The sequence below is a fragment of the Ranitomeya imitator genome, chromosome 2 (assembly GCF_032444005.1).
Source record: "Ranitomeya imitator isolate aRanImi1 chromosome 2, aRanImi1.pri, whole genome shotgun sequence".
In the NCBI taxonomy this organism is placed as follows: Eukaryota; Metazoa; Chordata; class Amphibia; order Anura; family Dendrobatidae; genus Ranitomeya; species Ranitomeya imitator.
Genome location: NC_091283.1, coordinates 68430645 through 68450127, shown reverse-complemented (window position 1 = coordinate 68450127; position 19483 = coordinate 68430645). Strand labels below are relative to the sequence as shown.

Here is a 19483-nt window from a genome sequence, read left to right as displayed (position 1 = left end):
TTATTAAACGGTGTAAATTTCTTTGGACAGTGCAAGACAGTTGAGAGCTCCTGGAACTAGGGCTCTTAGCTGTGCACTGTTAGCCACTCCCATCCCCTATATAACTGGGTCCTGACTGCCACGCATCATCAGAGCTAGCTTATGTTGCATGGCTAGGAGGATATTTGAGTAGTCGGTTTATGGATTTATCTGTGACAGTTGCTTTGTTTTGTGAGTGTGATAATTCCCTTTCGTCTCCTACTTTGGTCTAACCCCATCCTCCACTCCCCGATGCTCATCAGCCAGAGCCTGTGCATAATAATAAAGATGTCAATATGTGATGAACCGCATCTCGCCACTCTGCCTGACTTCACTATTAAGTCGGAAGGATCAAGTAGAGCAGTCCCCCCACTTGCACCAACGTGACGTTCTGCACCCACTCGGGACATGTAAGGTCAGCCTTGTACAGCTATACACAGACACACCCTGTCAACATGGGCCCAGGCAGGCACGAGGAATGAGAGAATGTGGCCCACGCAGTCACAGACATGGCACCGCAACCTTGCCTTTCTGAGAGGCCCTTTTCATTAGCAGCAGTGAAATAGAGCGCTTCCAACCTGGTAAGACTGCCAGTTTCTAGTTAAATATAAGCCCGGTCCATTAACAGGATTATGTTGGGCCAGAAACCAGCCCTGGTAGTATGGATATTTAAACCAAGAATATGGAATGTGGATTCGTGTATCGAACAGCCCAAGATTAAATTCTATATTTAATCGCCTTAAGGGATTGCTAGACAATACACTATATACACAATGGTTATACATATGCAATCATCAGATATGCAAATGAAAATAGTGGTAGACCAAAGTATGCAAATATAAGAGTCAGTTACCATTCAGGTGAAAGTCCTGGTGGGGGAGGGGCTGCCACATGATAGGCTGGTGGTCCCGTGTTCCTTGACTTCTTTCCAAATGATGTGTCATCATGACCTCCCCTGAAAAAAAGCAATAGGTCATGGTGTACATGACCATTTAACCCCTTTTGGGTCACTCTCCTGCCCTCTGGGCTGAACCTAAATTCCCTCCCCTTGCCTCTGGCAGCTAAAAACTCCAAAACCTAAGATGGGTCACAATTCCTTAATGGATGATCCTAGGTAGGCAGTTTTCAAGCCATATGATCCGGCTGGGCCCCTGCTATGCATTTAGACCAAACACAGCTTTGACTAAACACAGCACTGGCTCCTACTAGCCATATTATGCACCTTCCCACCCTGGGATGCTAGAGCACCTTGATACCCTGGAAAACATTTGTCCCATTCCAAAGATCTCGAAAGTGAAACTGGGGTGTAGCTAAGATGTATGATAAGTCCATATTCTCTCTATGAAATCCTAGCTGTCTGAACAAAACAGTCACACTGCAAGGACTCCATAATGCAAGCCAGCCTTTTGTCCTGAAGTTAGCTGGTTCAAGATGTGAGATCTGTCACTCACAGCATTTTGAAGCTTGACTACCTGCAGAGCTAGGTGTCCTGTTACAGCTGCACAATGGAAGGGGTTTTTATAATTCAATGCCAAATAGGATACAAATGATTGACATGAAATTATATCTCCAATATTCTTCACGCAGTGTGATATATAATCAATGTAGTTTTCTGTACTTGTATTTCTTTAATAAATAATTTAAAAAATGGATTGTTATCCCCCTTATTTTTACTATCCAGCTGAGAGAAAGCAGACAGCTGGGGGTTTGTTTTATTATTCTGGGAAGGTGATAAAAAATGGAGCTTCAAAAGCTATTAATATCAGCTCATAGCTGTCTGCGTAGCCTTTATTGATTATTAAATTGGGGGGACATCCCCCCCCAAAAAAAAATGCGTGGGGTCCCACTATGTTGAATAACCAGCAAAGGCTAAACAGATAGCTGTGGCTCTTCCCACTTTCCCTGGCGTGTTGGCAAGTAGGGTAATAGTTTTGGGGTGGATGTCAGCTGTTTTATGTTCGCTGACATCAAACCCAGGGGTTAGTAATGTAGAAGTGTCTATAAGACACATTACAAACCCTGTAAGTTTAAGTTAAAAAATACACACAGAGCAAAGTTCTTTATTTGCACAAAACATTCCCCGACCCTCTTTTACCTATTTATTAATGTAAAGATAAATATAAAAGAATCAAAGTTGTACTTGCCTGTCCACTGATGATGTCATGATGCTGCGGTGATGTCATTAAGCCGCGTTCTCACGGTCAGCTCAGTGTGTCCCTGGGCTGAGTGGTCGAATCATTCCACCACTCAGCAATGCATCCAGATGTGGCAAAGTTGGAGCTCGCCATGGGACATATTATTTATCAGTAGACAGGTGAGGAATACTTTTTATTTTGATCTTAATAAATGGGTGAAAAAGGGTCGGGGAGTGTATTGTTCAATTAAAAGACTTTTTTCTTTCTCTATTAATTTTGACTACAGGGTTAGTAATAGGGGTGTCTGATAGATGACTCTCCATTACTAACCCTGGGTTTGATGTCAGCAGACATAAAACAGCTAACATTAACTCCAAAATCATTACCTCACTTGCCAATGCACCACTAAATCCACCATCAGTACATGAATACATCAACAGACCTTACCATCAGTACTTGATTATGTCACCAGATTCACCATCAGTAAATGAATATGTCACTAGAACCTCCATCAGTACATGAATATGTCACCGGAACCTCCATATGTACATGAATACATAACCGGAAGAGAACTTGAATACAAGAACCAAGATTAGTACAACAGTCAAGTGTAATATCAAGTCAGCCCCATAAACAATTGTATTACATGAACTTACAACCCTACAACACCCAATATGTCTGACTCCTTAACAGTGGTATACTAGGGGTTGTTATTAACAGCCATCATCAGACTGTGGACAAAACAGGAACCACAGTACTGATGAGTAGTGTTGAGCGATACCGTCCGATACTTGAAAGTATCGGTATCGGATAGTATCGGCCGATACCCGAAAAATATCGGATATCGCCGATACCGATATCCGATACCAATACAAGTCAATGGGACATCAAGTATCGGAATGTATCCTCATGGATCCCAGGGTCTGAAGGAGAGGAAACTCTCCTTCAGGCCCTGGGATCCATATTAAAGTGTAAAATAAAGAATTAAAATAAAAAATATTGTTATATTCACCTCTCCGGCGGCCCCTGGACATCAGCGGGAGGATCCGGCGTCCGGCACGGCTTCTTTCTTCAAAATGCGCGCCTTCAGGACCTGTGGAATGACGTCCCGGCTTCTGATTGGTCGCGTGCCGCCCATGTGACCGCCACGCGACCAATCAGAAGCCGCGACGTCATTCCTCAGGTCCTAAAAGGCGCTTATTCTAGGACTTTAGCTGAGGAATGACGTCGCGGCTTCTGATTGGTCGCGTGGCGGTCACATGGGCGGCACGCGACCAATCAGAAGCCGGGACGTCATACCACAGGTCCTGAAGGCGCGCATTTTGAAGAAAGAAGCCGTGCCGGACGCCGGATCCTCCCGCTGATGTCCAGGGGCCGCCGGAGAGGTGAATATAACAATATTTTTTATTTTAATTCTTTATTTTACACTTCTGATACCGATACCCGATATCACAAAAATATCGGATCTCGGTATCGGAATTCCGATACCGCAAGTATCGGCCGATACCCGATACTTGCGGTATCGGAATGCTCAACACTACTGATGAGAATTAGTCAGTGTCACATAAAAAATTTACATCCAGGTACCTTATGCCTTCTTCTCTGCACAGCCCCTCATTTTATTTCCTCCCTCTGTGGGGAGGGAGCAATGGTCTGGGTGCAGGCAGAGAGAGTGGTGAGTGGTGTCCGTGACTAGCATTGCTCACCTACATGACTGCGCCATCACTGTGCTGAATGTCTGTGGACACAGGATGATGCCGAGCCACCGCAGATATTCAGCAATTTGTTTTCAAAGTGCTACCCTCTCGTGTAGACAGGAGGTAGTGCCCTGGGTAGGTACCCTTCTTACCCCTTCTCTCGTCCCTGCTCTGGAGATCTGTCTTTTACCAGTTCCCGGTCTTTGAAGACCTCTGCTCTGTGTCCAGTTGTTTTAGGAATGTCTCCTAGACAACTTTCAAGATATTTGGCCTTTCTTGCTAATCCAGAGTTTTGTCTGCTACCTGTCTGCGTCTCCATTATGCCTCCTGTCTGCCTGTGGCTTCCAGTCCTTGAGTTGCCAGTCTGCCTGAATTCTTCATTAACTATGCAATCTGTCTGAGGTTTTCAGTAACATTTCAGTCTGCCTGTGATCTTCTGGATGTCTCCCGCCTGCTTGCCTGTGGTCTCCTGGATGTCTCCCGCCTGCCTGTGGTTTCCAGCATCCCATCTGTTTGCATGTGGTCTCTTGGATGTTTCCTACTTGCCTGCGGTTTCCAGCATCCCGCCTGCTTTCCTGCGGACTCCTGGATGTTTCCTGCTTTCTGGAGGTTTCCAGCGTACTGCTAGCTTTCCTTCAGTCTACGAGACATTTCCCACTGGCCTGCGGTTTCCAACATTTGCCAAGTTGTTTGTGGTTTCCCGGACTTTATTAAACTTTTACTTGCATTTTAAGTGTCTACCTGCTTGCCTTTGGTCTCCTGCTTGCCTATGGTTTCCATCATCCAACTTTCCACCTGTCTACCTACAGTTTCCAGACCCGCAGCTGTCCATGTTCTGTGTGTTCGACCTAGCTGCTGCTCACCTGGACTTTGCGCTTCGGGGATCCAACTCACCCAGTGAGGCGGCTTCATGTAACAGGCAGCAAAAACTTGTTGACAGATTCCTTTTAAGTTTCTGAACAGTATTCTTCTTTATTTTTCAAGCTATTGCATTTTAATTTTAATTTGGATTTCTTAAAACATTTTTTGGGGAGATAAATTATTCTTTTCAGCATTATGCTCTTACTTTTTTGAGCAAATGATAACTCTTCTATATCATTGTCTTGGATGTTTTGACCTAGTGCAAAAAAAACAAACAAAAAACTCTGACTTAGCTGCTCTATAAATAAACTAGAAAGAGGAGCAACCGCATAGTTTCCCCTAACAAATCTCAAAACAAAAATCAAACTAAACACCTTAAGAAATGAGGAATTGCTCCACTGTATCACTGTATACTATAAGTAAAAGCTGACTCTGCACATTTTTAAAATTTCTTGATGAAGATCTTGTGTTTTTCAATGGATTTCTGTAGAAATGATTAAATGGTGAAGAGAACAAAACATCCAATTTACTGGAATCTGAATTCTTTTGTTATCTGTGAAGACTCCTCATTCCTAAATATCAGAATGTTGAATTATTTGTCTGCGTTATGAAGCAATGAAGAATTAAGAGCTAAGATGAATACACAGTAGTTGTCTTTTTCCATTTATTTCACCTTTCCATTTAGTTTTTTATTTATCTTGTTAGAACAAATATAACTTCTTTATCAGTACAATGTAAATCAATGAGAAAAAAAAATGCTGTGCACACTTTGAGGAAAATCCGCTGCGGAAACACTGCGGTTTAAAAGAAGTAGCATGTCACTTCTTTTTTGTGAATCTGCAGCGTTTTTGTACCCATTCCATTATAGAAAACCGCAGGGGTAAAAAACTCAGCAAATCCTCAAGAAAACCGCAGCAAAAACGCTGCGGAACCGCACAAAAAACGCGACAAATCCGCAGGTGCGTTTTCTGCCAGGAGAGGCGGAATCCGCACCAGAAATTCCTAAGACTAATCCGCAACGTGTGCACATAGCCTAAATGTATTTAGGTTGAAAAAAAACTGCATTTTTTATCGAGAACCCAAAGCTACAGGGATAAGTGATTTAATAGTGCAATTCTAAACTATTCGGAACAGATTTCATAAACTAACCATAAGATACAGTAAGTCTTGAGATTTGATCTTGACTGAAAGTGTGGAAAAAAATGTAAGAAAGGGTTAAATATCTTTTGCCTTGTACTGATAGGCTGTGTGCACACGATTTTTTGCGGTTTCGCGATAAAAACACTATAAAACCGCAAAAAAAAGCATACATTATGCATCCCATCATTTAGAATGAATTCCGCCATTTTTGTGCACATGATGCGTTTTTTTCCGCAAAAAAAAGGCATCGCGGTAAAAAACGCAGCATGTTCATTAATTTTGCGGATTTCTTGCGGATTTTCCACTATGTAATGCATTGGGAAATGTCCAGAAAAATCCGCCAAAAAAACGCACCAAAAACGCACCAAAACGCGGTAAAATCACGCAAAAAACGCATGCAGATTTCAGGTTTTTCTCAGGAAATTTCTGCAAGAAATCCTGAACGTGTACACATAGCCATAAGGTATAAGATAACTGAAACTGCTATGTGACTGCAGACTTGTGAATCCTCACATTGTTCACACAGCACCAATTATAGTTACACTCAGTGTGTCCAATGTGAGGATTCACAAGTCTGTAGTCACATGGAGTAACTGCAGACTTCTAGCCGGACAACCCCTTTTATATCAATAGTCTTCTCATATGGGGCAAAGGGAACTTTTTGGTCTCCAGGGGCACCGCTGTAATTGCAACCCATGTGCCAATCATAGTTATGCCGAGGTACTCAACCATCATCTTCTTCTAGGATATGGAGCTGAGCTGTTAATTGGGGGGGACGTGCTATTCTGTGCTCCCATTGGCTCCCTGCAACGCGATTGCAGAGTGGCGGTGGGCTGTGATGATAGTCGGAGGTCGGATTTTTACTACATACTGCGGTAACAGTATAAGCAATAACCTGATCAGTAAACAGTATAATGAGAAATAGATTAAATGCCCAAATTACAGTTTTTCAGGTGTCGCAACACCACCACAAAATGCAAGAAGAAATGCTAAAAATATCGTCTCTACTTCAAAAATGGTATTAATAAAAGTGTCAGCTTCAGGTTCTATTTTTATTTTTTTGAATTTCCGAATTTGCCAAAAACAAAACTTAAAAAGAAATTGCGTAATCGCGTCTATTTGTGCAGTTCTTTGGATTGTTTTCCCTTTTCCAGTACATTGAATGGTAAAATGAATTGGGACTTTCAAAACTAAAACTTGCCCCGCAACAACAAAATAATCCTCAGACGGTATGTTTATGTCAATAAAAAAAAAAGAAAAAGTTATGTCTCTTGGAAAAAGAGAAGGAAAATAAAAAGCAAAAATGGAAAACTTCCCCATTGTGAAAAGGGTTAAGATGGGAAAACATTCTACTTTTTAGAAAAAGCAGCAGAGTTAAATAAGAGTAATGCTTTTTGAACAAAAGACAAAAAAATAGAATTTATGTTCCGTGTTTTATCTCATCTGATATTTCCAATATGTTGCAATGTACTTTTGCAAAGGAAATAGAATAATGAAGAGTCCTTAAGAAATTCCAAACACCGTAAAAACTGCATTGTCAACACCAAACCCAATTGTTGCCTAAAAATGAGATGATCCATGCAGTAATGTGAAATGTTTACGGAAACAATGATCCTTTGTGAACATTTCCACACATAGAAAGAGAGACATAGGGAGGGATAGGTTAGATTGGGGTCAGCTCAGATTTCATCAGTGTAGTACTACTTGATGCCCAAAGTGGCATGGTTGCTTTGGGTCTTCCAGGGCACAAGTTGCTCTTTTCATAGACTTCCTGTTGTTGCTCACTGAGGGTGGTGTAAAGCATAGGACCCCCACAATTGACATCCATACACTGTAAGAAACCTTATGGAAATTGTACTAAAAAAGAGACTGGATCTCACCACCAAAAATAATTGATTGATCTTATCATGCTAGGCAAAAATTTATATCACTGGTCATGAGGTCCTTAGTTTAACATTCTGATCAGACTGTATGGAGCCCACTGCCATATCTGTTATGACCTGGTGGTTAGGAGCACCCGGAATGACCTGATAGTTAAACCTCATACAGGACGAGCTCTGGGATGTGGGAGCTCTGCTGACCGCAAGCCCTAATCCTATCACACACACTAGAAATAGCCGTGGAGTGCTCCTGACCAGACCTAGGCGCCTCGTCACAGCCTAAGAACTATCTAGCCCTAGAGATAGAAAATAAAGCCTACCTTGCCTCAGAGAAATTCCCCAAAGGTAAAGGCAGCCCCCCACATATAATGACTGTGAGTAAAGATGAAAGTCACAAACGCAGAAATGAAACAGGTTTCAGCAAAGGGAGGCCAGACTTACTAAATAGACAGAGGATAGGAAAGGTAACTTTGTGATCAGCACAAAAACCTACAAAAGACCACGCAGAGTGTGCAAAAAAGACCTCCGCACCGACTCACGGTGCGGAGGGGCCACTCTGCATCCCAGAGCTTCCAGCTAGAAAGACAAAATCATGAAAACCAGCTGGACAAGAAAACAGTGAACAAATAATGACTATCAGGAACTTAGCTTCTGCAGGAGAAGGCAGGTCACCAGAGAGATCCAGGAGCGAACTGAACAAATGCAAAAACATTGACAGCTGGCATGGAGTAACGGTCTGAGAGGAGTTAAATAGAGCAGCCAACCAAAGGATAACCCACGACACCTGTGTAAGGAACCTCAGAAGCAGCAGCTTCACTCATAGCCACCAGAGGGAGCCCATAGACAGAACTCGCCGAAGTACCATTCACGACCACAGGAGGGAGTTCGACAACAGAATTCACAACACATATTACGGCGAACCTCTCAGTGGGTTCTAACTTTTGTCGCCTTACAGAACCGGCGTCATCCGCTAACCACCATCGCAGCAACAATGCAACAGCCACAATGGCTACCACATAGAACCAACACCAAGTGAAAGGAGAATTGTAACTCACCTTCCTCAAGCTCTCAAATGAGAGCAAAAATAATTAGCAGGGTCCAGAATATTTTTGGTCTCATGTGAGAGCATGAAAATGGTGAGTTTCAATGCTCCTTTCATTTGGTGTTGGTGCTTTGTGGCAGCCATTGTTGCTGTGGTTTTGTGCTTGTGGTGTGGTGCGGTCTGGAATCATGGGGACTCAGTCTTGCAGCATGGGTTCTGAGAGGCACCCGTCCATCCGCTCTGTTGGTGCATTTTCACCACAACGATGGGTATAGCACGACGTAGCTGCTTTACGGCAATAAAAGTTAGGACCTACTGAGAGGTTCACCATGACGTGGCAGTGGACTTCATACAGTTTCATCAGAATTTTAAACTAAGAACCTCATGATCAGTTAGATATATTTTTGCCTATCAGCATTAGATCAATATATTATTTTTTTGGAGGTGCGGTCCATACGCTTTTTTTTTAGCTTATAGAGATTGTTCTCCCACCTGGGTCAGCCCTTTAAAATGATTTAAAGAAGCTACATACCAACCATGCCATGTTTTACCAATAACACTGTTCAGAGCAAGTTTTATAATGGAGATATGATAGATATAATCTTACAACATTTCTGGGTGCTAATCACAAAAAAATGTTATTGAAAAATGTGAGATTAGTTTTTGTTTGAAAATTACAAAGGGGAAAAAGAAAGAACTCTTGAGTTTAATGAGATTTTATTTTATTAGAAAGAAAATGCGCTTACCAGGTACAAATACATCTTTTTTTTTACTTTTCTATTCCATTTCTGGAGCATCTTTTCTGATCATCCAGCAGTAATGTGCGAACATTACAGGGCATTATTTACCTTTATAACACTTATTAGTGACTGCGATATTCTGATGAAAACGCTCCCCATGGTCGTCACTGAGTGCTCCACAATTAATGGAATAGAGGATATGTAGCCTCAGGGATATTCTGCAGCCCATTTTCTCTCGTACTGTTAGAAGTTCATTTACAAGGTAATGGACATTTTTAGCACTGACATTTCCTAACAAACTATTTGGCGCAATTTCGAAAGCCTTCCTTGCTTCTCTTCTGCTGTCCTTCAACCGACTCAAGTTCCTCATCCTCCTGAAGTGGTCTGGTGACCAATAAATATTCCCTTCTGGATTTTCTCTTCCTTGGAAAAAGCTGACACAAATAGGTAAATGCTTGTTTTTTCACCTTGAGAAAGGCAGCGGTTTCGGCCTGAAACGTGTTTGATAAATAAAGAACGTTTTGGAACAAAAAAGGCTTCTACACTTACCACAGTGCTGCCCATTCAACATGTCATTGTTCCTCTCTACTACTAATGGTTGAATGCATCACCATTCCTATCAAGAGCCTTTACAACCTGTTTTGTGAGTCCGAGTTTAATAAGTCTTTCCCATTCACAGATATAACTGAATTCTGTGTATCGCTGCTATAGTCTCACTAAAATAGCGATCATTTTTAAAATCACACAACACATGCCACTCACCATTCTTGCACCATGCAAAGGCTCATTTAGACATCAGTGATTTCTCATCAGTGTTTGTGTGCCAAAAACCAGGAGTGGAACATACAGAGAAAAACTATAATTGAAAAATTGACACCTGTTCTGTGGTTTGGTGACACTCTAGGCCAGTGGTCCCCAACTCCAGGCCTCGAGGGCCGCCAACAGTGCAGGTTTTCAGGATTTCCTTAGTATTGCACAGGGGTTGGAATCATCACCTGTGCAGATGAACACATTACCACCGATGCAATACTAAAGAAATCCTGAAAACCTGCACTGTTGGCGGCCCTCGAGGCCTGGAGTTGGGGACCCCTGCTCTAGGCTTTGACATACAAACACAGATGAAAAATCACTGATGTCTGAAGAACTCCTAAGGACTCCTTCAGATGTCAGTATTTCCTACAAGCAAGAAAACCAATTGATGAGATCAGAGTTTGATAAGGGTTTGATCAGAGAGAGGTCCAAATGTCATCAGTTTTTCTCATATATGGAGCGAAAACAAAAATTTCTCCACCTTCTCGTTTTTGACAGTCTGCATAATCCGAGACCCATAGACATGCATTGCCAGCTGTGATCCCACCCTTGGATCAAATTTGGACCACTCAGTCCAAGGAAAAAATAGGACATGTACACACCCCCATAGTCTACCATAGGTATTAGTGCAATTATTAAAAACTATGGACATGAAAATCAGACGTGTGAATGAGCGCCACGTCCAAGAAGTTTTTCCATGACACACTTACACGTACTGTGTGCAATTTTCATCCCCAGTGTATAAAAAGGACATTTCTGAACTAGAGCGGGTGCAGAGAAGAGCGACCAAGGTTATTAATGGAATGGGTGGACTGCAATATCAAGACAGGTCATCAAACTTGGGGTTATTCAGTTTGGAAAAGCTAAGGCTTAGGCTAGGTTCAGATTGCATTAGTGCAATCCGTTTAGCGCCTAGCGCTAGCGGATTGCGCTAACGCAATGTGTTTTAAAGGGGTCACGTTAAACGTCCCCGCTCTCGCAGATCTCCGATCTGCAAGAGCGGGGAACGGACCACAAGCGCGCCTCGGACGCTGCAAGCAGCGTCCGCGGCGCGCCACAAAACATCGGCACATCGCTAGCGCGTGCCGAAAATGGCACGCGCTAGTGATGCGCGTTCCCATTGCTGTTAATGGGCGCGCTAACGGACGCGTTGCACAGCGTTAATTTCGCCGTGCAACGCTGTCCGTTAGCGCGGTCCCATTAACGCAATGGGAACCTAGCCTTAGGGGCAATCTTATTACAACGTACAAATACATGAGAGGACAGTACAGATATCTTTGTAATGATCTTTTTACACCCATGCCTTTGACGGGGACAAGAGGGCATCTTCTACATCTATAGGATAGAAGGTTTAATCATAACCACAGATGCAAATTTTTTACTCTTTCTTTGCAGTGAGACTATGGAACTCTCTGCCACATGATGTAATGGTTGATTTATTACTAAAAAACAAGAAGGGACAGAATGCCTTCCTTAAAGGGAACCTGTCACCTGAATTTGGCGGGACTGGTTTTGGGTCATATGGGCGGAGTTTTTGGGTGTTTGATTCACCCTTTCCTTTAATCCAATATTTTGGCCAGCATGCAGCCAGCGGGGAAGGAAAGGGTGAATCAAACACCAGAAAACTCCGCCCATATGACCCAAAACTGGTCCTGCCAAATTCAGGTAACAGGTTCCCTTTAATAGATATAATATTACAGTCTATGGGTGCTAGATTCTGTGATAGGGTGTTGATCAGGGAAACTAATCTAATTGCCATACATGGAGATGGAAGAATTTTTCCCCTAATATGGAGCCTTTAGTGTCTGCTCCATGGGGTTGTTGCCTTCCTCGGGATCAAAATGTTAGACTATAGGTTGACCTCGATGGACTTAAAGGGACACTGTCACCTGAATTTGGAGGGAACAATCTTCAGCCATGGAGGCGGGGTTTTGGGGTTTTTGATTCACCCTTTCCTTACCCGCTGGCTGCATGCTGGCTGCAATATTGGATTAAAGTTCATTCTCTCTCCTCCATAGTACACGCCTGCAGAAGGCAATCTTGCCTTGTGCAGGCATGTACTATGGAGGACAGAGAATGAACTTCAATCCAATATTGCAGCCAGCATGCAGCCAGCGGGTAAGGAAAGGGTGAATCAAAAACCCCAAAACCCCGCCTCCATGGCTGAAGATTGTTCCCTCCAAATTCAGGTGACAGTGTCCCTTTAAGTCTACCTTCAACCTTAAGGCTAGGTGCCCACATTCCGAATTGTTCACAGAATTTTCCTGATCAAAACCGGACTCCTCTCACAGGAAATCCGCTCGCGTTTTTTTCCGGAGAGTCCCAATACAATAATATAGCGGCAAATCCGCAGAATTTCTGCAAAATTAATGAACATGCTGCGTTTTTTTGTGTGGTGTTTTTTTTGCGGAAAAAAACGCAGCATGGGCACAAAAATTGCAGAATGCATTAAAATAATAAGATGCTTAATGTAAGCGTTTTTGCAGCGGAAAACCGCCGCAAAAATGCTAAAAAAACGCTAAAAATCCATAACGTGGGCACATAGCCTATAACTATGAAACTGTGACTGCATAAATTTCCTTAGTTTGGGCTGCACATGTCAGTGGAACTGAAGCAGTACGTTGCATTTGTACCCAACCATTGCCTTCAAACTGACCTATGAAGAATTTATGAACAATCCTCATTCAGTGTAATTGTGTGTGATGCCCCAAGGTGCCATAATAGCATTGCAATTGCTAAAGAAAGTGAGATCACTTCCTTCAGAACAGAACTGCACAAAGCGTTGTTGTCGGAAGTGAAGGTAAGTGACTTTCACATTTTTTGCAAGTAGATTCCACTGTTTCAACCTTCCAAAGCCCAAAGAGTCTTAAGATCAGCAGCTGCCTCCACGTTCACCCAGTGACGTAGAATAGTCCAATATTAAAAAAGAAGGGATGAGATTAAACTTCAAGAATAAACACTTTATTTTGAAACTCGCCTATCAGACAGAATTTCAACAAGAACAAAAACATCAATGCCAAACATTCTGTCAGGTCATAATATAAGATGTCAGGGGATATATACAGCTGTAATAGTATATGCAGATATGATATCACATATAAAAAATAACAAAAACAGGGAGAGAAGTACTTTAAATCCCCAACATACTGCAATTTTCAGGTTTTCTTCCAGCATCTTTTTACTTTTTCTTTCTGTAACTTACAAACAAGAAAAAAAATTCATATTCAGCACCACAAAATGAATGGAAAAGTATTTATTCTAATTCTCTTGCAAAAAAATAATCCCAGGTCCAGGCTTTGCTCACATCAACTTGGTCCCCTGGCCTTTTCTGTGCTCCACATTGGGTTTTGCTGGCTGGCCAATGTGTGTCATCATCTCCCTAGGCCTTTTAAGGCCCATCGGGTACACACCTGTGTCTTCAGATATTTATTCAGGACTCTAGTTTAGTATTCTTCAGGTACTGTTCACACCGGGCTAACCTTCTTCTATTACTGCTGACTAGTGTTGAGCATTCCAATACTGCAAGTATCGAGTATCGGCCGATATTTGCTGTATCGGAATTCCGATACCGAGTTCCGATATTTTTGCGATATCAGAAATCGGTATTGGAGTGTGCGGTGCGTATGGTTCCAACGGTCTGGAGGAGAGGAGACTCTCCTTCAGGCCCTGGGATCCATATTAATGTAAAAATAAAGAATAAAAATAAAAAATATGGATATACTCACCCCTCCGACGAACCCTGGCTGTCACCGCTGCTAGCGTCTGCCTCCATTCCTAATGCAGTGAGTGAAGGACCTTCGATGATGTCACGTGAGCGGTCACCTGACCGCGACGTCATCTAAGGTCTTTCACTCACTGCATTCTTAGGGATGGAGGCAGACGCTAGCAGCGGTGACAGCCAGGGTCCTTCGGAGGGGTGAGTATATCCATATTTTTTATTTTTATTCTTTATTTTTTACATTAATATGGATCCCAGGGCCTGAAGGAGAGTTTCCTCTCCTTCAGACCCTGGAAACCATCCTGGATACCTTCTGATATTTGTGTCCCATTGACTTGCATTGGTATCGGGTATCGGTATCGGCGATATCAGATATTTTTTGGATATCGGTCGATACCATCCAATACCGATACCTTTGAATATCGGAAGGTATCGCTCAACACTACTGCAGACCTCTTTTTCTCCTTCCTGCTGTTTTTGGGCCTCTTGTGTGTACCACATCCACGCTGCGCACGTAACATTGCAATCTGCACTGACACCCAGGGTCCGTGTACCCACCCAGATCTGGGGCTCAGTGGTCCAAGTCACAAGGTGAGCCTTACAATGACACCCTTCATTGCACTAATGAACAATATACTGGTACATATTACAGTATGAGCAACAGTGCCAGGCACCTAAGAGTACCAGCCATACTGTCCTCCTAACTTTACCGGGGAGTCTTCCGGACATTCCACGGGAGTAGGCTTGTGATCTCCATTAATTTATAACTTTGACAATCATAGAATACCTTGCTGTTTTGTTGAGGCTTCACAAGCTGCTCAGATATGAATATTTATTCAACGATACAAGTAAGAACAACATTGAAGATACAATGAAACCTCTTAGAAACCTGCTGTGATGTAACTGGTTGTACCAGAACTTTCCGATATACATTTCCTGCAAATAGGTAAATAGCCTTTAGCAGTGAAACTCCTCACTTCTGACAGAGTAGTAACTCAAAGAATGACTGTCACTGTAAAGCTTTAGGATCACTATAGACATTGTCTTACTCACGACGCCGTCATGAACGGTTACTGAAATGGACACATCCTCGGGCTCTGTTCAGACTACTAGGTTCAGGACCATCTTCAGAACGATTAATGACACGGAGTCTCAGAAAGGGCTCATTCGGAGACTGGTTGTAGCAGTCCAGATATATGGCTATTGGCTTTGAGCCATCTTGCAGGTGTACTCTATTATTAAATGCCTCCCAGCTATAGGCTGAGGGCATTTTACTATATGCGCGTGCTGCCCCATTAAGAACATGGGAGTGACCGTACTAGTACAAGAAGTAAGCAGGGACCACACCACCCAGCCAGGACTATGAGTATGCCAGGGGAGCGCCCCTGTAGGTACCAGGTCCTTCGGTTCTCAAGGGGGATGTCACGGTGGCTGACCTGGTCCGTGGCCCTAGGGACATCCGTATTAAAAGGGAAAGGTCTTTAAAGGGGAAATGTTTGTGACGCCACCTGTGGTATTCGGTCAGGGTGACTGACGCTGCTTAGAGGTCCGCTGGGGTGATGTTATGGCAGCTAGATGATATACCTTCCCACAGGTGAAGTATGTCCCCAAGGCTTCCCAGTGCGTAGATGGTAGATGGTGTGAGGCGCAGTGAAGAACGAGGACACAAGGTTGCAGTCTCTTTACCTTTACTGAAGACTTAAGCATCCACAGTCCAGAGCACCAGATCACAGGACAGGCAGAGTCCGTCCGGTTTGGAGGCAAACCCAGAGTCCCCTTCTTCAGGTGGAAATCAATAGCCTTCCTCTAGCGCCTGAGTGTTGTAGCACCTTACTGCTGAGCCTCTCATAAGGTCCTCACAACTGTTGTAGATGTTCTAGATGTTATGTCTCTTTCTCTGTCCCCCAGATGGATAGGACAAACCCGTATGACTGGTGGCCTGAGGCTTTTTACAGGGACTCTAGCACGCCCTGGCCCCCACAAGTGCCACCGTGCCCCCTGGGTGTAGCTGCGGACAGGCAACTTGCAATTAGCTGTCCTGCTAGTCTCTGAAGTAAAGCATAGAGATCCTTACTCCCTCGGTATTCTGGCTACCAGATTTCTGCACCTCAGAAGGAGGCAGCCTGCTCCTGGCTGGTCTCCCTCTGATATTCCTCTCCTGTGCGCTGCTTTCCTGCACACTCTCTGCAATATGTTCACTTTAGTGTCTTCTTCCAGGAGCTGCAGCACTTCATGCCACAGGACTCCTATGCTTCCTCCCCCCATGTCTCCCTGACAGGAACTGAACCCTTTTCCTCCAGATCAGGATATACTTATAGGGGAGTTCACCTTAAACAGGCTTAGAGCTCCCCCTTCTGGTCTGGAGTGTGAGCATGTTGCATGCATTGTGTTTACCTGGTGAAGAGATCTCCTTTATTGCCTCCAAACGTAACATCACTCCCCCCTAGAGGACAACGATATTACTGCAACGACCAGGACCCTTAGGCGCTGCACCAGCGTCACTGCATGGAATGGGAAGGAGACTATGGCGGGCCGCTGACCATAGCTTTACCAATGATAGATAGAAAAAACGAGTTTAGTTGTGGATAGTAGTGGTGTGCCTCTCTAAATTTAGAAAAGAATGCACTGGCATGATGGTAGTGTGGTTCCCCACTCAAGGAAAACGGAAGGATGCAGTTATATAATTGTAATTTTAGGTAGACAATACATATGGGTGGACGTTTGCATCTCTATAATGACCATAGCAGTAATCCATCTCTTCAGCAGCACCTCCTTAGTCTGGTAGAGTCTTTGTTAATCTCAACGCAGCACATCAGATACTCCCAGTGCTTCTCACAGTCTGTGTCATAGTCAATCTCCTGTTGTAGCCTGTCTGACACTTTGTGCTCTCTTACAACTTATTTTTCACAGTTACTGCCTCACAGTCCCACACACACAGGCATTACCTTACTAGCTGTCTCTGGCATGTCAGCCCTCTCACACTCAGACTTCAACTTCCAGACAATTTCTGGTTTAGCTACTCCTCGCCAACCTTGGAATTCTAGTTTTCACCTATTCAGCAGATTGACTCCTCAGAGTCAGGTTAATCCTTTTCTGCACGCCTATGCCGAGGCACTACTTGTCATCTTCTACTGTTGATAAACCCCATGAAGGTGGGATGCAGCTCAGGCTGTAGCTTTTTATATCCTCTTCCGTGGCCATGATTAAGCTCTGAGCGGTTCACCTTAAGGCTGCCGTCACACTAGCAGTATTTGGTCAGTATTTTATATCTGTATTTGTAAGCCAAAACCAGGAGTGGGTGATAAATGCAGAAATGGTGCATATGTTTTCTATTATACTTTTCCTCTAATTGTTCCACTCCTGGTTTTGGCTTACAAATACTGATGTAAAATACTGACCAAATACTGCTAGTGTGATGGCAGCCTAAAGCCCCCGTCACACATAGCAAGATCGCTAGCGAGATCACTGCTGAGTCACAAGTTTTGTGACGCAACAGCGACCTCAGTAGCGATCTCGCTATGTGTGACACGTAGCAGCGACCAGGCCCCTGCTGTGAGATCGCTGGTCGTGTCGGAATGGCCTGGACCTTTTTTTGATCGTTGAGGTCCCGCTGGGTAGCACACATCGCTGTGTTTGACACCTTACCAACGACCTCGTGACAGGACGTCCCTCATTGAGGTCTGTTAATCGTCATGAAATAGCTGCCATGTGACATCGTTGTACAGGTCGCTACAGGTCGCCGCATCGCTGCTGCGTCGTTGGGAAGATCTCACAGTTTGACATCTCACCAGCGACCACATAGCGACGCAGCAACGATCCCTGACAGGTCGTATCGTTGTCGGGATCGCTTTAGCGTCGCTATGTGTGACGGGGCCTTTATAGTGAGTGCTACTCACCCCCACTTGTTAGGTAGCTGTGGTGAAGGCATTTATCTCTGCTGCACAGATTCTTTTCAATACTTACCTATATGTGTGTAATCTTTACTAGCCAGGCAGCATGGACTTCATTATGGCACTTACATCATGCTTGCCACTTACCTAGATAGTAACTTAGTGCACATATATCAACGAACACAATGCAAACTCCCACTTTTACCAGCAATTCCTCTGATATTTACAATAGCTATTCAGTAACACCTTTGCATTAGAGATTTCTGGAGCCATGCGTATCTTACATTTATATACTTGCTCTGACATTACTACTCACTACCACCACTTTTCAAGGCTCTGCTGGTGTTCACACATATAATGAGATTGCATAGTAAACATTGCTATGGCTTTTGCTAACTTAATGTCATAATGCTACCGAGCAATAATATATTGCTGGTCGAAACACAGCAGGTAACATAGAACATAACATGACACATGGCATGGTATATAGCTATACATCATGGAACTTGCATAGTTATAAGATAAGTTACAATGTGGAATCTCCACTGCACCAGTGACTTATAGCAAAACAGAATATATCAGTCCTGGATCATAACAGTGGGGTTTGGATGGCATAAGTCCATAATTTTTCTAAGAGGCTAACAGATATTTATATATCTTAGTACTATATAATACAGCATGGGTAGGAATTAAAACATAACTTTTAACTAGATGGGCTCTGGCCAGGAGTATGTGTAACTCATACATACCCTCCGGTCCCGGCTCAGAAACCGGCGAATCTCAGCAGTGCAAAGTCTCACAGAGTGACTGAAGACTTATCGATTTGGACAGGATGACCCCTTTAAACAGACATGAGGGGCACATCAGAGTTGTTTCTTTACCTGACAAAACTTAATACATTTTACTACAGCAACAAGGAAGTTTCATAGCGGCAGCAATCATGCCACTCCCAAAGGACTTTTCCCAGACCACGTATAACTGGGCATGGTGAATGCTAATGTGTATTACCTGAGCCATCGCACATCTGCATGTCACTGAGGTCACTGTGCCAGTCATTTCTCACCAATACTTGGCACACTTGTCTGGTTCCCATTGTCTTCACTTTATATATAATCACATTGCAAAATACTTTGCCAATCAGCTGTTGCACTGATCCTGCTCACAATATTCCGGGAACTCCCTTAGGAGAACATGCAGCAGATGACGAAGGAGGACGCTGAGATTAAATAACATTCGCCCTATGTATACTTATTACATGTCATCAAATTATGGATGTGGAAATAAAGCAATAAAGGGAGAACATATTTCGTCACATGTCTGTGTACAAATCATATTCACTAAAGCTTAATTTACAATTTGGTTTACACAGTTTCTATTTGTTATCCTTTTGTGTATTGCTAAACTGTGTTGTCAAAGAGCTCACAGCAGCACAGAGTATGTCAGGGACAGAGTGATCTAATGGTGAGTAACTTGTCTGATTGGGTACTTTACTTTCCCACTTGGTTTTTTGGTTAAGTTCACACACCTAGGGTCCATATTGAGCAGAACCCGA

At 43.4% G+C, this 19483-nt stretch overlaps 1 long non-coding RNA gene across 1 annotated transcript; it reads right to left on the bottom strand.

Moving 5' to 3' along the window:
• Nucleotides 1-2205: 2205 nt before the first annotated feature.
• On the bottom strand, nt 2206-19192 carry LOC138661927 (uncharacterized). The gene is made up of 4 exons (XR_011317983.1): nt 18940-19192; nt 18681-18770; nt 4917-4967; nt 2206-2725 (listed from the first exon to the last, which is right to left on the bottom strand). It is a non-coding gene; the product is annotated as an uncharacterized lncRNA (long non-coding RNA).
• Nucleotides 19193-19483: the final 291 nt, after the last annotated feature.